This window comes from Rhinichthys klamathensis, unplaced genomic scaffold (assembly GCF_029890125.1).
Source record: "Rhinichthys klamathensis goyatoka isolate OS25496 unplaced genomic scaffold, OSU_Roscu_1.1 h1tg000181l_1, whole genome shotgun sequence".
In the NCBI taxonomy this organism is placed as follows: Eukaryota; Metazoa; Chordata; class Actinopteri; order Cypriniformes; family Leuciscidae; genus Rhinichthys; species Rhinichthys klamathensis.
This window is the reverse complement of record NW_026606709.1, coordinates 4131815-4152586: the sequence shown is the minus strand read 5'-3', so window position 1 is coordinate 4152586 and position 20772 is coordinate 4131815. Positions and strand designations below refer to the sequence as shown.

Here is a 20772-nt window from a genome sequence, read left to right as displayed (position 1 = left end):
ACTTTTATTGTGCTATTTTGTCCATTTTAGAGCTGTTTGGAATGACACAAGGGTGAGTAAACGATGACAGAATATTTTGCAATTGTTCAATTGTGCAATTGTTAATTGTTCAAAGTACAAAGTTGCACTTGTGTTGAATAGTATTGACCCTATTTGCAGTTCATTTAGGAAAAGATGCATTTTAAATGCAGTTATTTCTGTTGACACTTTAATCTTTGCAGTAAACTAAATTTTAGATTGTAATGAAAGCTGCCATAGTTTCTGAAACATGTTTTACTGTTTTTACATTTCTTGAATCTGGCAACCCTGCTCACTCTTTTCATTGGCAAGTGGACAAGCAGAATTAGATTCACCTGGATCCCCTGCATGAAGCAGTGCACTTTCTATGGATTTTCTCCTATAGGATTAAACTGGTCAGATTCACTAAACCTCAGTAAAACACATGAGGTGATGCATTCCAGTGAGATGAGTTCTGTTTGCGCGTATGAAATCAAACTGTCCAGTGCAGTGACACTGTAATCAAACACCTTCTGAAAAAGTCTGGAAAAAATCTGAATCTGAGCAACTTTAACAAGTGTTCAACATAAACCAGAAACCATTGTAGTCTTCCAGCCAAAAATAGAGGTATTCCCAGATTCTGAAATATCGTGTAGCCATAACTCCCAGTAAGTCACTGGAATGTGTGTATAATGTGTGAGAATGTGTGAGGGGGTGACATATGTGTTACACAGACTTATGTTGCAAATAAAAACACAGAAAAATCCGTAAAACTTTACAACTAAGATATTGAGCTCTACTTCTAAAATACAGCACTCAGAAAACGGGTCTGATATGAATTATTAGGAATATATATATATATATATATATATATATATATATATATATATATATATATATATATATATATATATATATATATATATATATATATATATCAAAATAGAAAAACACAGCAAAAACAGTCATATTGTGAAATATTTTTACAATTTTAAATAACTGTTTTCTATTAGTATATTTTTAAATGCGATTTATTCCTGCGTTATTAAAACAGAACTTTCATACCTCCATGTCTTCAGTGTCACATGATCCTTCAGAAATCTTTCTAACATGATGTTATTTCTAATATTTCTAATATTCTCCCCAAGAAACATGTATTACTATTATTAATGTTGAAAACAGGATTCTTTGATGAATACAAAGTTCAAAAGAACAGCATTTTATCTAAAATAGAAATCTTTTGTCTTTATTGTCACTTTTGATCAATTTAATGGATCCCTGCTGAATAAAATAAGGAATTTCTTTAATTTCTTCTCTTTTTTTTTAAACGTACTGACCCCAAACTTTTGAACGGGGACGTATAATGTTACAAAAGCTTTCTATTTCAGATAAATGTGTATAATATATGAGATGTATAAGATATTTATTTATTCATTCATTACATTTTTGAATTGTTGTGCTTCGTGGTTTCCACAAAAAGTAGCAAAAACTGTTTTTAACATTATTATTATTAATAATAATAAATATTTATTGAGCATGCACCAAATCAGCACATTAGAATGATTTCTGAAGCATCATGTGGCACTGAAGACTGAAAATTTAGCTTTGCCATCAGGAATAAATTACATTTTAAAATAGAAAACAGTTGTTTTAAAATAACTTTTCCACAATATTACTGTTTTTCTGTATTTTTCCTCATATAAATTGAATTTAAATGAATAGAGGGAGATTTCCTATTCTCTGTTTAACTCTGATGGGCTCTCTGATGGTCCTAAACGGTACCGATCTTTGTTGGGAAATGAAATAGTTTAATGAAGATAAATGTGCTGCTATCAGGAGCCCGCTGAGTCTGGGGAGTGTAAGAAGGCTGGTGGGACAGAGGTTTTACAAGTTCAACCCCAGGATACAAGAAATGCAGTGAGGTGTGGAGAAAAAGAGGGAGCTTTCTGTTAACTCATGTTTCACCCGCTGCAATTCATTTGATGCAAATTTGATTTAGATTGGCGTCCTGCTGTAAATATCAAATAAAGATGGATTTCCCTTAAAGTCAGTCTTGATGTATTTCTAATTTGCTAGAAATAGGCACTCTCATTGTGCCACTGATGAGTGTAAAATGGATGATGCTACAAAGTGGATGAAAATTGGATTATTAAATTAAAGAAAGAAGAATCACTACTAATCTCACAATTCTGTGGTGCAAAACTGCTGCATGTTCTGTGTCACTTGACTGACAGAAATGTCAAACAAGATTCAAACACATTTCTGTTTTGCTCAAATATCTTAATATGAAGAGAGAAACAACCTTTCAATGCCATTAAACATACTGGATTGCTTTTCAGGTGATTTTTCTAAAAAATAATAACTGTGTCCAGAATTTAAAAAGAATAACTGCAGCTTATTTAACCACACGTAATCAAGTTTAACCATGTCCTACATGTACTAAAATAACACAAAATAAGCTTTCCTATGTATCAATTAGGCTTATTTTTTTTTTTTTTTTTTTTTTTATTATTTTTTTTTTTTTTTTTTTTTTTTTTATCTCCTCAATTCAAATAAATACACCTTTAAGCTTCTCCAAAGTTTGGGCCCAAAGCCTTATGGTGTCCTCTCTTGTACCATGAAATTAGGCTTATTATTATGTAGATTGTGTCTTATTACCAAAACAGGCCATGTGCAATTAATGTTGCACTAAACTTTTTGGGTAAATTTTCTGTTGATCCTGGCTGTATTAAATGTGAAGATTATTTATAAAACCTTTGATTCAGAGATATACAACATATCATCTGTTCCGTGTTCTCCCCACGGAAAGGGCAACCCAGTGTACAAAAGGATATTACTCAGGTTTTTCTTGGTTCACTTTTGTTTGTTTATTTTTTCTCACCAATAAATAACCAGGTAATAAACCTGAGAAGATAAGCAGAATACAACATTTACATTTTCATGTGTATACTAGTACAAACACAATTCAATAGCCCAATAATAATAATAATAATAATAATAAGCAACAATAAATAACATTAATCAAAATACAAATTATATAATATATATATATAATATATAATCATAAATACACTATAATAATAATCATTTCATAATTCTCATGTATACGCTTCACACTTCAACATTAACATGCACCATACTCAAGTCTTACCAAAACCTACCTAAACTACAGTTCCCAGAATACCCCGCGGCAAACCAGGAAGAACAACATTACTTGCATTAAATACCCGTCCGTGATTCATACTTCAAACATTTATAAATTCAAATAAAGTAAACAACACGTCTAGTATAGCGATGTTCTAAGTAAGTCTAAATGTTAGCTTTGTCTCACGGTTACCTCGTCAACTAATAACTTTGAAGCATAGCGATATATTTATCAGTCAACTAACGTTAGACTGTTTAAATCTACCGGAGCATAGCATTATCTTTAACGTGAAACGGACACAAACACAGTACAACAACATAGCATGGTGACAGCAGACAACATGAAGCATACATCATAAAGCAGACAAGAAACATTTAAAATTAAGAGAGCTCACCAAGTGGCTGCACACCGGATTGAAGTCATTATAGATTCAATGAATCGCGCTACCTTTTCACACAGTGAACTCCGGTCACATGTTCCACAGCACACTCATCTCTTAAAGAGGCACTACACCATTAGGCTACTAACCTCAAAACGTTCCTTATAACAGTTGTAACTTTAGTTTAATGTACACATTTGAATTAAACATGTAAAAAATAAATAAATAATAATAAAAAATAACAAAACTCCACAGAAAACACAACACCTCCCACTTAAGTTCCTGATCTTATAATCCAGGGAACTTACTAAAATCACTTCACAATTTTTTTTTTTTTTTTTTTTTTTTTTTTTTTTTGCTTTGCACAATGTCTATGTGTAAGTGTCTGATTAAGGCACGATCGATGGAAGAGCAGCTTAGTCCAAGTCAATCACATCCCTTTGGCAGGTGTGTGGTGTCCTGCCAGGGTATGCGAAATATGGGATGTGCATGCTCTTACTTCTTCATGTATGTGCAATGTGATGAGCATGGAGTTGTTCAACACCTTCTTAACTGTTCTTCGTCCCTGCATGATCCAGGCTTTTCTTCTTGTCTGTAGAAGGGTAGAGGCAACACCTTCATGATTTTCTTCATGTGCCTCCCTGGCCAGTAGGGTTGCTAGCCACGACTGGCATGGGATTAGCGGTACAGCCACTCTATCCTCATTCCAGCGTTGGATTCTCCCTCCGCAGAGCAAGAGTCCTGTCTTTTCCTCCTTCTGAACAACCAGGCGATCTAGGGTTGTGTCCCGGAACTCGACACCATCTTGAGCTTCGAGAGCTAGATCTTTAAAAGCTGTTGCTCTTTTTTCCACAGACAGGTATGGTCTTGCCTCCCACTTTGACCGAACTAGTGCCGAGAATGCCTTCCTCCGAAGTCCCCCAATCTCCTCAGCAACAGAGTGGTTAATCTCTCTGGCAGTTTTTACAGGCCAAACTGATTCAGGCAACTTCAAAAATTCTGGGCCTTCCTGCCAGACTGATCCTTCAGCAAGCTCCTCAGTGGATGCCTCTCTTGTGATGAGATCGGCGACATTCTGTCTTCCTTCGACCCACCTCCAGCTCTCTACTGATCCGGCCTTTTGGATTTCTCCAATCCGGTTTGCAAAAAATGTCTGATAGCCATAACTATCCTTCTGGATGGCTCCCAGGATTGTCTGACTATCGACAAAATGGATCCACCGATCGACCTTGATGTAGCAGTGCTTCTCGAAGTATGTCTTCAGGCGGGATGCAAAGACAGCCCCGCACAGCTCTGCTTTAATGACATCACCTTTCTGGTCTAGAGGAGTAAGCTTGGCCTTTGATTCAACTAGCCTCACTACGACTCCATTTTCTGTCTCCCACCGTAGGTAAAGAACGGCTCCGTAGGAAGCTTCACTACCATCGGAAAACGTGATCCCCATTGGGCAACCTATGGATCCAAGGGGTGTGAGACTCCTGTCAAATCTCAGTTGGCCAAGCCTCACATATTGCTCAAAGAGCTTTATTGCAGCTTCTCGAAGATGTGGCGAAAGCGGATCATCCCAGGTGTCCTTGGAGGGATAGTCTCTTCCTGCTTCCTGAAAGGACTCTCTTATGAGCATCACTCCTCGTTGCTTGGCGGGTGAGGCCAGACCGATGGGGTCATAGAACCCTGCGATCTGACTCAGCAGCATGCGTCGGGTGAGAGGGTCGGGGGTGCTGCCTCTGATCTCATCCTCTCGTAGATCCAGACCGGTCCTCATCTTTCCTCGCCTCCTTGAAAAGTTCACTGACGTAAGCACACGGAGTTTGTCAGATTCGGGTTCATATCCCAATCCCAATGCCCTGTTATCTTCGTCCCGCATCTGGTTGGGGAGTATCAGAGTCTTGGGCTCTGTTGACCTGACTTTGCTGGGGTCAGTGGGTTTTCAACTCCTCCCACTTTGGCCTGTCATGACCCAGGGCTTGAGGGAGAAGCCTCCTGCTTTTAGGATCTCTTCCACTCCTTCGGTCATCCTACTCAGAGTTTGGAGATCATCATGCGACGTCAAAATGTCGTCCACATAGCAGTCCTCTGTCAGGATCCGGCGCTCTTCAACCATGGATGTAAACTGAGGCAGGTTTGCCGTCTCTCTCATGGCAACCTGAGCGATGCATCCAGCAGGCTTGTCGCCGATGTTAACCCTGACGACGGCAAACACACCGATTTCATCTTCGGGGTTATCCCTCCAGAGGAATCGATGGAGGTGGACCTCCTCGTCCTTCAGCCACACTGAATTATACATTTTTTTAACATCGCCAAGGGCAGCATGCAATCTGCTCCTGAATCTAAGCAGGACACCTCGGATCGGGTTGAGGACATCAGGGCCTTTGTGCAAGAGGTTGTTCAGGCTCAACCCTCTGAACTCCTGGCTACTATTCCAGACTATCCTCACTGGCGTTGAGCTAGAATGAGGATTCGGGGCAACCAGATGACTGATGTACCAGATTGGGCCGTTCCAGCCTTTGATCACTTCCTTCGTGAGCTCGATGGCTGCTCCTCTTGATACCATCTCACGGATCTGCTCTCCATATGCCGCTTTCCACACAGGTTCTCTCGCCAGCCGAGCCTCTGTGTTCTTGAAGGTTGCTTCTACTGCTCGGCGGTTATCTGGCAGAATCGCTGGGCTTACTTTCCATGGGTAGGCTGCATCCCAGTGTGGGGCATCGCTGTGTTTGTCCGCTAGCACATAAGAGAGACAGTCCTTTATCTTTTCTAAGTCCCTCTCTTCTCCAAGGGTCATCTCTTTGCCTCCCGGAGGGCACTTGCTGCACTTGCAGCTCCCGCATTTCGGGTCACAAGCTGCTCCAATACTATCCCACCTGAACCACTCAAACACCTCCTTATTCGTGACAGTGGTGCTACTGAGGGTCACTTCCATTTCCATTTGGTCCTCACTCAAGTCTTTGGTGTCCACAAGAACCTCCTTGTACACCCTTGAGGATGTTCTCATAGACCTTGCAAAGTGAGTCTCAGACTGGTGCAGCATTAGGTCAACCACCTCAAAGAGATCAGGGTGAGTACCGCCAACAGTTTTGCCCAATGGGCCGTCCCAGAGTACTAGATCTCCCTCCAACTTGAACGGCTGTGGAACTAAACGACCCTCCCTGTGGCTGATCAGAAGATCGATCTTCTCAGGACGGACTAGCTCTTCTGCAGTGACGTCAGGAAAGATCTTTTGTAGTTGTTGCGGAGTGACAGGCCGACTTATCTCCGCAATACTCTCCAGGCCATAGCAGAGCAGTTTGTGTTCCATTACCGTCCCCTTGATGGTCTTCACTCTTAGTCGCAGGGAGTACCTCTTGGTTATAACTGTCGTTCTCATCCCTCCTATTCCGTGAACAATTAACTTGATGCGCTCACCAATCAGTCCCAGGCGCTGGGCAGCGTTGTTTGTTATATAGTTGGTGTCAGAAGCAAGGTCAATAAGAGTGCCTATCAACTGGCCTGAGTTAGTTGTTACTTCCAGTAACATCATTATAACTGGGTACTCTTTCAGTCCACCTCCAGCAGTGCAGATCGTAGTTGAGGCTTTGTTGGAAAATGCCTTCCTGAATTCTGCTCTTAATTCCGGAGTGACTTTCGCCAGGAGCTCTTCTTGCTTGCTGGTCAGCCCGAGACCTTTTCTCTCCATCCTTTTGGTTCCTTGCACCTCGCTGCCAACGTCTTTCTCTTGAGCAATGGACTTGGGGCAGAGCAGATAGTGGTGAGGCTCTTCTTTGCGACAGTCCATTTTACTGCAGAGGAACTTCGGGTTGCAACGGCCATCCTTTATGTGGAAGCACAGGCACCGATTGCATATCCCATGGGTCTTTAGATGAGCTTTCCTCCTCTGGAGATCCAACTCCCTGAAGGCTTTGCAGGCAAACAGCCTGCCAGCGTGCGTCTCATCAGTACAGGCAGTGCACGAGCTTAAGCGTGGGTTCGACTGAGACTCTCTTCGGCCTGAGGTAGCTTTGGAGAAGGCTTTCTTGACTCCTTCTGGCTTGTCTGCCGAGCCTTTCACTGAAGAGCTTCCCTCTCTAAGTCCTACCTCCAGCTGATCTAGCTCCTCCAGGATCACCTCTTGCCTCTTCAGGAAGCGCAGTAAGCAGTCGAAGTGGTTGTGTGGAGCAAAACCATTCACAGGCTCAGTCTTGTGCGCAATCCATTTCTCCTTCAGAGCACTTGGTAGTTTGCATTCAAGGGACTGCGCTACCCAACGGTTCTTTATTACCTCCTCTTCTCCCAGGATCACAAGGTTACTTAGGGCCCGCTCCACTGCTTGAATTAGCTCAATTGCTTTCCTAGGGTTATCTCCCTTTACAGAAGGTAGGCCCTGAACCTCCTCGGATATCTTCAGGATGATTTTCGCCTTGTTCCCAAAGAGGTTGTCGAGGCGCCTGAACATTTCATCCGCCGATGCACAGCTAGACAGAACCAAGTCTTTCTTCACCCTGTCGCCGAGACTTGCCAGGAGGTGGAACCTTGTAACACCAGCCGTTCTCAGTGGGTTTCCCAGCTGTTCCAGCTCTTCCCACTCAGCCTTCCACCGATAGTAGTCGGTCATGTCTCCCGAGAACTTGGGCAGGCGTGTTCTTTCAAGACTGATCTGTGGTCTGAAGCCGTGTGCCCCGGGATGCAGGCCAGGGATGCTCTGTGATGGTGCATATGGAAACGCAGCTGCTGCAGTACTAGATACAGGTGTTACACTGGGGATTTGGGGCTGCATGCCAGCTCTAGTGGGACCCTCGCCAGACTCGCTATGCTCTTCATTGGTACCTGCTTCTTCAACCTCTTCTCCCCCGTCAACCTCTTCTACCCGCTTCAACTTTTGCCAGCTCCGTACCCAGTCATGCAGTCTGTTGACCAGCTTGTATAGCTGCTGCTTATACGCTGTTGTCTTGGCTCCGGGGACAAGACTTTCCCATTCAAACACCTTCTCCTCAAGCATTTTGATTCTCTCCACCAGGCCCTCTCTCAGGCCTTGAAAGTCATCCTCCGACAACTCCTTCACATCAGTGTTCTCCACTTCAGTACATTTTTCCTCTGCACCGTCGGCGTACAATTTAAGGTCCACATAGGCGAATTTAGACCATAACGTCTCCTTAGCGAGCCGGAGCGTTTCAGTATAGGTGGCAAGACACGTCGCCATTTTCTCCTCTACCTGAGCCGCTTCTTTTTCTGTTTTTTCTTCGTCGCTATCCACTCCTCCTAGAGCATCAACATATTCGAGTCCAGTGTCGTGCAGCTTTCCAAAGTCCACACCCAGTGCTCTGATCTCGTCAATAAGCACCCTTTTTTCTAGGAGGTCTATCGTGAGGGACAGCTTTTTGGCTCTCTTGCTGAAAGAGCTCTGTGCTGTTGAGCGCTTTCCTTTTAAAGCCACCAATTCTGCCGAATCCATCTTCCTTTCCCTGCACTGACCAAGGCGCTGTTTGACAGAGGGGTCTATTCGGCCTGATCCTCTCTCTTTTTTGGTGCTCCTTCACTGGTCAATGCTAATAGGGTAGTGGCAAACTTGGCTTAACGCTCTCGGGCCTTTTGGTTTATTACTGTTCCGTGTTCTCCCCACGGAAAGGGCAACCCAGTGTACAAAAGGATATTACTCAGGTTTTTCTTGGTTCACTTTTGTTTGTTTATTTTTTCTCACCAATAAATAACCAGGTAATAAACCTGAGAAGATAAGCAGAATACAACATTTACATTTTCATGTGTATACTAGTACAAACACAATTCAATAGCCCAATAATAATAATAATAATAATAATAATAAGCAACAATAAATAACATTAATCAAAATACAAATTATATAATATATATTTATATATTATATAATAATAATAATATATAATCATAAATACACTATAATAATAATCATTTCATAATTCTCATGTATACGCTTCACACTTCAACATTAACATGCACCATACTCAAGTCTTACCAAAACCTACCTAAACTACAGTTCCCAGAATACCCCGCGGCAAACCAGGAAGAACAACATTACTTGCATTAAATACCCGTCCGTGATTCATACTTCAAACATTTATAAATTCAAATAAAGTAAACAACACGTCTAGTATAGCGATGTTCTAAGTAAGTCTAAATGTTAGCTTTGTCTCACGGTTACCTCGTCAACTAATAACTTTGAAGCATAGCGATATATTTATCAGTCAACTAACGTTAGACTGTTTAAATCTACCGGAACATAGCATTATCTTTAACGTGAAACGGACACAAACACAGTACAACAACATAGCATGGTGACAGCAGACAACATGAAGCATACATCATAAAGCAGACAAGAAACATTTAAAATTAAGAGAGCTCACCAAGTGGCTGCACACCGGATTGAAGTCATTATAGATTCAATGAATCGCGCTACCTTTTCACACAGTGAACTCCGGTCACATGTTCCACAGCACACTCATCTCTTAAAGAGGCACTACACCATTAGGCTACTAACCTCAAAACGTTCCTTATAACAGTTGTAACTTTAGTTTAATGTACACATTTGAATTAAACATGTAAAAAATAAATAAATAATAATAAAAAATAACAAAACTCCACAGAAAACACAACATCATCTATCTATATTCTTCAAGTGTTTGACCTTCATCAGAACTTGCAAATGTTCAATTGGAGCTCTTCGTTTCATGCATACATTCATGCCTCCTGCTAGTATGTTTAAATTTAATTCCAGTGTGTTTCATTCAAATGTATTTAAGGCATGTATTGATGATGAAAGCCAAGGATAAAGTGATTAATACACACTCAGTTTATTTTAGCTAAGAAAGAATAACAACCTTTGGTCTCTGAAGAACTTGGAAAGTTCAACCTTCATCATTTTCCCCTCAGAGGCATTTAGCCCAAAAACATTGAGAATCGGGATCCATTATTTACATCGCCTAACTAACATAGACCTTTGAAGAGCTTTCAAGAAGCACTTAAGAGTTATTTTCTTCAAATTGAGGGAAATCTTGTTAGCGTTTGCCAGTTCTTCCAGGACACGAATGGTCTTTTTCAGGGTAACTGGAGACATTATAGTTTCTCTTACGAAGTGTTGTTAAGCACATTCATTTCCTTTAAACTGCACACTAATTATAATGGTTTATATACTTTTTAGGCCTACAGAGTCTGAAAGCTTAGTGAAAAATTAATGCATCTGGAGGAACTGTTCTGTCTCAGAGGTTTTATTAAAACTAAAGACCATCCTTTCATAAACTTATGTTCATGGGTGTTTATTTCTTTAAAAACCCTGTCACCCCCACATGTCTATGCAGAACCAGAGAGTTTCAGTGCTCGGGGTGTTTTCACTCTTCATGGAAGGCTTCCATTATGTCATCCCATTATATCAACTCCAGACATCACGGATCTGTGCTGACAATGGAAAAGTCTTTGTCAGGTTTGCGAATGTGTAAATTTTGATGTCAGCCTCATAAAGCTTGGGTACGGTCTGAGTTTAATAAAGTAGTACCCATAATAGTTCTGTGTTACATTTCATCTGATCTCAATTTTAGATGTGTCAAAACTCACGAGCACCAGAACGTACAGCACAGACATATAACATAAGTATGATAGATACCCTTCTATTAATAATAAACATTTCCATATTCATTTTGCTAATAAAATGCTCCTCACTTAGTCTTTATGGAAGAAAATTTCCCTTTGAACTTATGAACTAATGTTACTCAATAACAATAGCTGTAGTGGAAAGAAAACAGTTAAAATGTCATGTACAAAGAGAGACTTTCTGTCCTGTTTACAGAACAATGAGCTCAACCAACCGAACTGCAACAACATCAGAAAACATTTTGTGAAGTCCTTTAATCATTTAAAGGAATGAAGATGGTAAAACCCAGTTATGTTATCAAAACAGTAGCACCAAAATGTTAAAGCAATCTGATGACATTTGATGAGTTAAAGCAATCTAAAAACATTTGTTGGTATAACATATTGAATATATCATTTTAGATTTTTTCATTTGAGAAAACATTCCCTTAATGTTTTCTCTAACATTCACATAACCAAGAAAATTAAAAAAAATAAAAATAATAATAATAATGCTTTGACCGTTCTGAGAACATTCAGAAATAGTTTTTGTAACTTAATGGGAACGTTAGGAAAACGTTCTTAGAACATATTTTTGTTAGCTGTGAAGTTACAAAAATAAAAAAAGTCAAAAATGTATAGCTGTATATAGTTCTATGCACATTTTGATAAAGTGTTGAATATAGTCACATTTTATGTCCATGTATTTATTTATTTGGTAAGTGTCCAGCTATTTAATTAGAAGGATACTGTAAGGTATTTTCACAAAATAAACCCTGTCGGGATGTATTTTGTGATAATGACTGGCTGACTGTACTGTTTAACGCCTAGCCTATTTTAAATAAACAATTTTCTCATTTATCATATTTTGTGTGTGGCACTGAAAAACAAACCACATGTAAAATATAAACATTTCCTCCACTTTACAGCATTTCTGAATATAATAAACACAGAAACAGTTCAACTTACAGACCAAAGGAAAGATCTTTGACTAACCAACCAATTATTCATTCCAAACATTGGTTTTGCCCAGCCCAACTCACTGAGACTCATGGGAGAGGAGAGCTGTTGCAGAATGTATGTCTGAGATCTGAACTCCTCTGCCTACTGGGTGGGCGACACTGTAAGATGTGGCTTTCGTGATTTATTTCCCTTTGTCCCTCTGAGTCAGCATGGGCAGACCACACTGTGACTTAAATCAGCCGGTCAACCTGGACATCACTGACAAGTTGACTGGAACACAAGCAGACACAGAGTGAATGAAAAAGTGAATCAGTCCCCTCATCTTGACTGGCACAGTAAGTTTTTATTTTGAAAGAGTCAGTGTGCAATTGAGTATTACAAAAAGCATTACCTGAAATATGGAACCATATTCATGGTAAAATGTTGCCTTTTGCGCACATGGATCACACTATAAATAAAATGAATAAATATCTTCTGAATGATAAACAGTTGTCAAGAGGTAGGCGTTTGCAAATAAAGATTTAAATATGTAATGAAAATATTAATTTACAGTTCCTATAGCTTAACTGGTAGAAAGAAACCAGCTGGAGTGCCCTGGTTGTCCACCAGAGGACACTCCCCTCTTGTTCATTGCCATTCCATCAAGGACTACGTTTCCCATAATCCATTGGTCAAACTCATCTTACATGATTGGTTTCAGCTGTATCTCATTTGCCGCCCTTATTAGCTCACCCTATAAGCCTGGCCATTCAGTCACTCATTGTTAAGACTTGTATGTGTCAAACTGCAATTCTTAGCCATTGTATCCCGTTTCTCGCTGGTCCTGCATGGTTCTTTTGATTCTCTGCCTGTTCTGTTGGAATTCTCAGTTACAGTATGTGTGTTTGTTTGTGTATGACCTTTGCCTGGATTTGGATTACGATTGTGGATTACCCTTTAATTTTGCGTTTGGATCCTCAACCTTCGTGTCTCTGAGAAGTTCATGACAGCAGCATTTTTAAAATCCCATGAGAAGCTGGAAGTTTAACTTCTAAAACATGTCATTGTATTGTTAGCCTCATAGCATAATTGCCTAAGTCATATTTCAATGTCTTTGGAAAACAAGAAAAAACACAAAATGACTTAGGCCCTGTCCACACGGACACGGGTATTTTTATAACCGTGACTTTTTTTACGCGGTTCGGCCGTTCGTCCACACGGAAACGCACTGAAACCGATACGATTTGTAACCACGTCATTATGGATTTTAGCAGCTTGTTTGATTCTCTCACGTCCTGTCTTTTCACTTGTTACAGGCAATGCATAACCTTTGATTAAGATTGTCCTGATCTGCCATTGAAGCAACCAAATTCAAGCTTTTGGGGCCAGGTATTTTAGAATGCTTCATGTTGATCAATATGAGCGATGCTCAATAGTGAAACGAAAACTTTTGAAACCTTGGATATCATTTAAATTTGACTACTTCTGGTAAAATACAAGAAAAGTTAAACCTCTTATTTTCTGTGAACTCTATCTAGAGTTGTACAAATACACAGTATAAGGGCATACTGTAAATTTGAGTTAGTTTGCATGTACATGTCTTTGAGATTCTTCAGAATAGGAAAACGACCTTGACCATGCCCTTTCAAGGTCAAAAGCACGCAATAGGGTCATATCAATGGGTGAAATGAATTCCACATACCATAATTAGTCAAAATAGAGGTATTGCATGTGTATAAACAATCAGAAACAAAGAAATTGGATTTTCATCATCATCCGATGGCGGACATATTTGATTTGACCATTACGTAATTCGTGGCACTATGGCGGACGAGCACCTCTGTGATTTTTCATGTCTAGGGACCCACTAACTCAGTTCAAGTGAGAAATTCCCCCAACACCAAATTGCGAACGGGTCTAGGCCAGGTCCAGGATTAACAAGTATGATTCAGTTTACCGCACTGAGGAATTATTTCTAGTCACATTGCAACGGTCATAATATGATGTCACACTCTGCGTGTATGTTTTAAAAAACATAATTCAACATTTAAATAACTTTTTTTTTTATAGCCCTCTGAAAGTGTTTATTACAAATAAATGATAAAATCCTAAAAAGGAATAAATGTAAACGAACAAAAATTTGTGTTGCATTTAAAATCCTGTGAAAAAAAAGCTTATTTACATGATTAGTCGCTTCCATATTAAGTATACAAGAACTATGTGTAGCCTACTTTACATAGCTATGGAAAACTAGTGCTGTGGAAAAATGCACCACAAAACATGTCACTTCCTCACTGGTCACTGTCTCAATCACCATAATGAAGCATTGCAATATGCAACATTCTTCAAGAGTGTATCTTTCCCTAAGGCTTGATTTTTTTTTTTAATGCGCTGCTCCGTCTGGCCCTATACTGGCGCCTATCACACAGCTGTGAAAACAGTCTAAGTGGATTTCACAATTTGCAGCAGAAAATCATTTCATATTTCTCACACCTGCTTGTGTGTCTGTGAGTGCATGTGAAATTGTGTGTATGTTTGTGCCAGCATTTCCCTGGAAGCGAACCAGATGAAAAGACAGATGAAAGGTCTGTTCTAGTAGAGCTAAGAGGTGAAAGAGCGAACCCATGAGATGCTCTTCTGATGTTATGAAAGACCTTGCAAGTGTGCACAGGACAGAAGGAGTCATTTGGCTTGTAGAGTGCAGTAAGCATATTTTCTTGTCTAAAGAAAGATTAATATTAATAGGTCCGCTGTGGAAATTACTTTTCTTCCAGTAAAGATAGAAGTATGATAAACCTTTGCCAGTTGGGTGAAGCTCAGAGTATACAGTCAAGATATGTTTGTTTTTTTACCCAGCAAACAGTTTCACATCATAACACAACTCTAAATAGATTACCAGAAACAAAAAGCGTGTTTTATGGCATGTAAGTGCTTTATTAAAACACTGCAAATCCTGGTGTTTTATTTTCCAAATATAATATTTTAAAATTCCTGAAACAAGACCTATTAATTTATACTTAAATATAAATGTATGAATTTGTTTATACTTAAAATTAGGGAGAAAAAAATCTGCCAGTGCAGTAAAACAAAATAATTTATATTCAAGATAAAATCTATGAAAACAAGCATTAATGTCTTATACAGGTTTTTCTTTAAAACAATATTTTTGTTAGGTTATTTATTATTTTTACTGGACATTTTTACTGCTGCATTGTTTGGCTTCCACAAACAGCCTAATTAACTATATTACTTGCCATTAGAATTATTCTGATTATTATCATTACTATGACATTTGGTCTTTTATTGTCTTGCTGTTGCCAACCTTTTATGCAGCCCTGATAAAATCAGTAGCCTCAAGTTGCTTATTGCTTTATTTGGTAACAATACTGTTCAGTCATTAATGAATAACACAGGAACAAATGAGTAACACGATATTCAAAAGTGTTACCCTTTATTCTAATATATGGCAGTATAATCCTAATCTGCTCTGAAATGAATGGCCCAGTTTGGGGCTTCTTTAAGACTGAATCTTCTAAATCGCTCTGCTTTAGGCAGCAGTTGCTTGACCTTAATTTGAATCCCAATTAAGAAATTAGATCAAGCTATTTGCTAGGTAAAGCCAGTTAAAACTTGGATTCGTTAACAGAAACTATACTAATTCTACTGTATATATTCACCTTATATACACTGAGCCCCTTCTAAGACTTATGGCTTTATTTATTTTAACATGCACTGTCTGCTTGTTTCAGCATCAGAATTATAATTAGGAATTATGCAAATCAGTTAACACCACAATCATGCATAACACCTCTCTACCTTCACTTGATGTGTTTCTTAGAAGGAAACAGCAGAGTACAGTTCTTCAGTGTATGCCGTCATGCGTGTCTGAAAATCTGTTCATCCAATACTAATTACAGTTTTTAAACAATGATGTCACCGCCACAGCATAATGTACGCCAATGTTCATGCAGCAAAACACATACATTTAGAGATTCGAATAATCAGTGCATGAAACTTGTCTGATTAACCTGAAAGGAAAATTATGTGCAGAGGTTTTGCAAAACCAACTCCCCTTGGGAGAAGATTTTGCTAATAAATGCAAAGCTCTGTGGGACAGATGACCTTTGGTTAGGTGTGACTGTTCTGTGGCTGAATGTATTGGCCCTGGTGTTATGTGATAGTTCTCCCGGCGACTGTTAAATGAGGGATTTCCTTTCAGGTCAGTGCGCCTGGTGATGGGCCTGTGGCCAGGAACACAGCAGGAGATAAAATCAGAACAAGAGCTGTATCCTTACAGCCAAGAACTGAGTGGTCAATCTCGGCACCTTTCTATAATGGCAAATAAAGATATTGAAACTGGGCCTTAGATCAGCTGCCTCTCTTTGGTGGAAAGTGTAGCAAGCGGGTATTTGGCGTTGGCAACATTATCTGTTTACCACTTTGAATATTCAGGTATGTTATGTATAAAATCCTGTTATGTAGGTTATATAAGTCAACATATAAGGGCTTTTTTAACCCATTTTACCGACATTTACTGTTTAAAAGTTTGGAGTCAGTGATTCTTTTTTTGTTAAAGAAATTAATACTTGTATTCAGGAAGGATGCATTAAACTGATCAAAAGTGACAGTAAAGACATTTAGATAATGTTACAGAAGATTTCTATTTCAAATAAATCCTGTTCTATTGAACTTTCTATTCATCAAAAAAAAAAATGTTTAGCAGCACAACCGTTTTCAACATTGATAGTAAGAAATATTTCTTGAGCATCAGATCAGCAAATCAAATTCAGAATTATTTCTGGAGGATCATGTGACACTGAGGACCGGAATAATTTCTGCTGAAAATTCAGCCTTCTCATCATAGGAATACATTACATTTTAAAATATATTCAAATAAAAAATAGTTATTTTAAATTTGAATAATATTTTGCAATATTACTGTACTGTATATTTGACCAAATGTTGAGCATATAGACTTCTTACTAAAACATTATAAAACACATGTACTGACATGTATAAGTCAATGAGGCCCAGAATAAAGCTGGATATTCAACAAGAAAACAAATGTAGGATGGAATTCAATTTTATTAATCAGAATTGACTGAGAACAATGCACTCTGTATGACAGGTGCTCATAAATGAACAGTTTCCATTTATAATGCCATATTGGTGAAATCCTTGGTGATGTCATGTCCTTTCTGGTCAATTTTGTGAAAAAAAAATATTTTGCAGAAAGCTCTTGGATTTCATCAAAAAAAAATCTTAATCTGTGTTCCGAAGATGAACGAAGGTCTTACGGGTTTGGAACGACCTGAGGGTGAGTCATTAATTACAGAATTTTCATTTTTGGGTGAACTTTCCCTTTAAAACAATGGAAGAGTAGTACAGTGGAATGGAAAAACGCTTTCTGTGTGAACAGCCCCTAAATCATTTTCAGTGAGGTAAGGGGGCATTTCTTTCATGACTTCAATAAACATTTTAAATATAACTCTTTTACCTGTTATCTCCCCTTTGTGGGTGAGCCCATGCACACATTGATTTGAGCGACATTCATAGCCACTAAAACCAGCAAAGAACACGTTCCTAATGGTTTCAGTTATAACCTCAGACTGCACTTTAACGGATATGTTCACAATGTGTTCATTGTCAGTTTGTGACAGCTGCTTATCAGCACAAGCCTTGCCTTTTCAATCCTGACACTTTTTAAAGGATGAACTATTGACAACTCTGAAATACATATGTTTTTGGTCTTTCTACACCCTGTTGTCTTCGTGACCTCTTCCTTTCTATTCATCAGTTTTCTATCCACGCAATGGACAGAGTAACCATAAAACTGGTTTCATTGGAAGAGGTAGATGAAGAATGCTTTTTTGGCCTGAGATGATAAGCAGGATTATAAGCCCACATTGAGTGCTTGTGTCTCGGGTCTGCTTTCGAGAGATTCGGGCTGGGTCATCTGGCACCGGAGCTGCCTCATCAAACACTCCAGGGACACAGCCTTGAGGCCAGAGCGAGGAGACCAGGATGTCCAGCAGACTTTACTAGAATCATCTTCTCCACAGGGATCACACCATCACAAGCCCCAGATTCCTCTGAATATCAGAAGTGAAGAAACAATATGCTGCAGTTCTCAGGCATCATCTGCTAATCGAAGGTTTCATTCCCACGAAGGTTAGTGGAGAGGAAACCTTGACTTGAGCTGACTGATTAGACTGATAATGTATGGAAGCCAATTCTTCCACTAAATCATGCTTTTGTAAATTCTAATTATGACATAAAATGGCGACATAAAAAATCCTAATTAAGTAATTTATGAGATGGAAATTTGAAGTTGAGTAGTTAATTACATAGAAAGTCTATCTCTATATGGCTCTCCCATGGACCAGTCAGCAACCATCTTCAACCAATCAGAACACCTTATTAAACAGTTACCACCCAGCAACAGCCTAGCAACCAATCAGAACCTTCAGCATTTTAGCTGTGAAAGCATGGGTAAGCACTATTTACTACGGAAGCCCTGAACCGCAAAAAAAAAAAAAAAAAAAAAACTTTATTCTCAAAAAATTACTTTATTCTCGAAATATTTCGACTTTATTCTCAAAATATTACGACTTTATTCTCGAAATATTTCGACTTTAATCTCGAAATGCTAGCATTTTTTTTTTAAAGGATTTTATTTTTACATTGCGGTTCAGGGCTGCCGTTATTTCCTTTTTTTTTTTTAAAAAGCACTATTTTCTTTAAAAAAAAAAAAAAATCTAGTTAATTATTATTGCTAAATCACAATGTAGCCAAAACATGCTTAAAAAGCACTTTTGTTTTTCATTTAAATATTATTTTAATTGTGGGTCCTTTCACATATATTTTAATTATTAGGCCTATATTAAAGCCCAGATATTCCCTCCTTTTCCTCCTCAGCAATAACAAGATGCTTCTACTGTGGAAAAATTGCGTGCTCTTGAAAGTGCTTTAGTCTCTCTTGGAATATATATGTCTCCCTTTGATGATAGTGATTAGCGTGATCAGCATGCTGATTATGAGGAGCAGATATAGGTAATAGTTTGATGGTCACGCCTGAGTAAGTTAGCTCTGTTGTGGTTAGGATGATCAGCTTCACCATCCCTAATCAAAGTCTCATTTATTAGGGATTTAGGGAAAGGGAGGAACATTGGACCAGAAGCCTGAGGATGGAGAGATCACAACAGATGGCTTCCACAGGATTCTGTCCTCAATGGAAACTGATATACAGGTGCCAAGAATCATGCACTCAGCAGGATGGAAGATGAACAAAAAAAATGTGGTTTTCATTCTTTTTCCCTTTCAGCACGACTGTGAAGTGATAGACGTCATTGTGAAAAACCAGTTTAAAAATAAACTTATTGGCCAATGCATAACAGATATGCATTCATATTTGAAATAAACAACAGATGCATAAAAAAAACAATAATTGAGAGAAACAATTTTCCATTGTTTAATTGGTCAAAAACTGTATGCACATATAAAATTAAAACAATCTTGAAAATTTGAAGAAGAGTTTGGGCTGATATTGTGATAGGTGAGGGCCAAAAAAAAAAAAAAAAAAAAAAAACTGGAACATTTTCAGGCCCAAAAAATATTCACTGAATGCTGACCTTTACATAATGTCAAGTTTTTACACATTTGTAGGAAAATACCTTGATTTATGTGAGGGCATATGCACGTTCAGCTCAGTATTTCAGACATTCTTCTACAGAACAGACCAGGATTTTCAAATGCAATATATAATAAGGCACTTAGTAGACCTACCACAGTTTTCCACCAACCATGCTTTCCACTCCAAGCTCCATAACACTAAATCAACTTCTATGCACCTTGGGTGTGTTTCACACTGTTTTACTTATGTGAGCAATTGTAACAGCAACACCTTCAATTGGAACGCAGAGGAACATCTGCTGCTGATGCACTTAGGCTTGATTTTGACAATTAGACAAGTAGCTGTCCCTCTTTAGCAAATGCCTACAGCATGCATCTGTGTTAGAGTTCAATAGTCTGATTTTAATGGGAAGAAAAGGGTCTCAAAAGTGCTGAAAGGGGTGCAAAAAGGTTTAGGATTAACCAGAGAGCATCCATGATGGTTCTTCGTCTATTTGCAAAGGTATGAATTTAGCAGATCACTGACAATGGATTGTAGTAGGCTAGAGAAAAATGGAGCTCCGTCCAAAATGGATTGAAATGGATGGAAGAGTGTGTCAACTGTTGTTATTTAGCGCCATCTTGTGGATTACAAAACACGAGTGCCAAATGAGGAAAGGTGAATAATGGTATTAAAAACATTTAGTTTTTTCTCATTCATAAAATATAAGCTGCAAAATTATTTCTGAATTACAGTGTTTTGAATTGATCTCACTATAGTGTTCGGAAGTACAGTAGTAGGCCTATGTGCAGGCTATTTGTTAGGTGTTGTGTCATCTGAGGCCAGTTTGATTCTGATAAAAGAGACAGAACTATTTGTGTAGTTTTGAGATTACGCTTAGCCTATATGTGAGAAAATCGCAAAAAGTTTCATGAAATGTGTTCGAAAATGAGAAAACCTGTACTAATAGCTTAGACCTAATTATAATCTTGTCTCAGCAAAGCTTACTGTAAATCATTTAATCCTGTTAACTGCCACACTACAGTTTCATTTTGTATTGTGGTCTTTTTAGGAACTTTTACTGAACTCTCACGTCCACCTCAACACTGTCAATCAACACTACAA

At 38.6% G+C, this 20772-nt stretch overlaps 1 long non-coding RNA gene across 2 annotated transcripts; it reads left to right on the top strand.

The window, feature by feature from the left end:
- Window positions 1-12194: 12194 nt before the first annotated feature.
- LOC130094872 (uncharacterized) lies at window positions 12195-19402 on the top strand. 2 transcript variants are annotated; one of them, XR_008808012.1, is made up of 4 exons: window positions 12195-12391; window positions 13896-13976; window positions 17833-18140; window positions 19181-19402. It is a non-coding gene; the product is annotated as an uncharacterized LOC130094872 (long non-coding RNA). The 2 variants fall into 2 exon arrangements; XR_008808011.1 differs by having other exon boundaries at window positions 17833-18206.
- Window positions 19403-20772: the final 1370 nt, after the last annotated feature.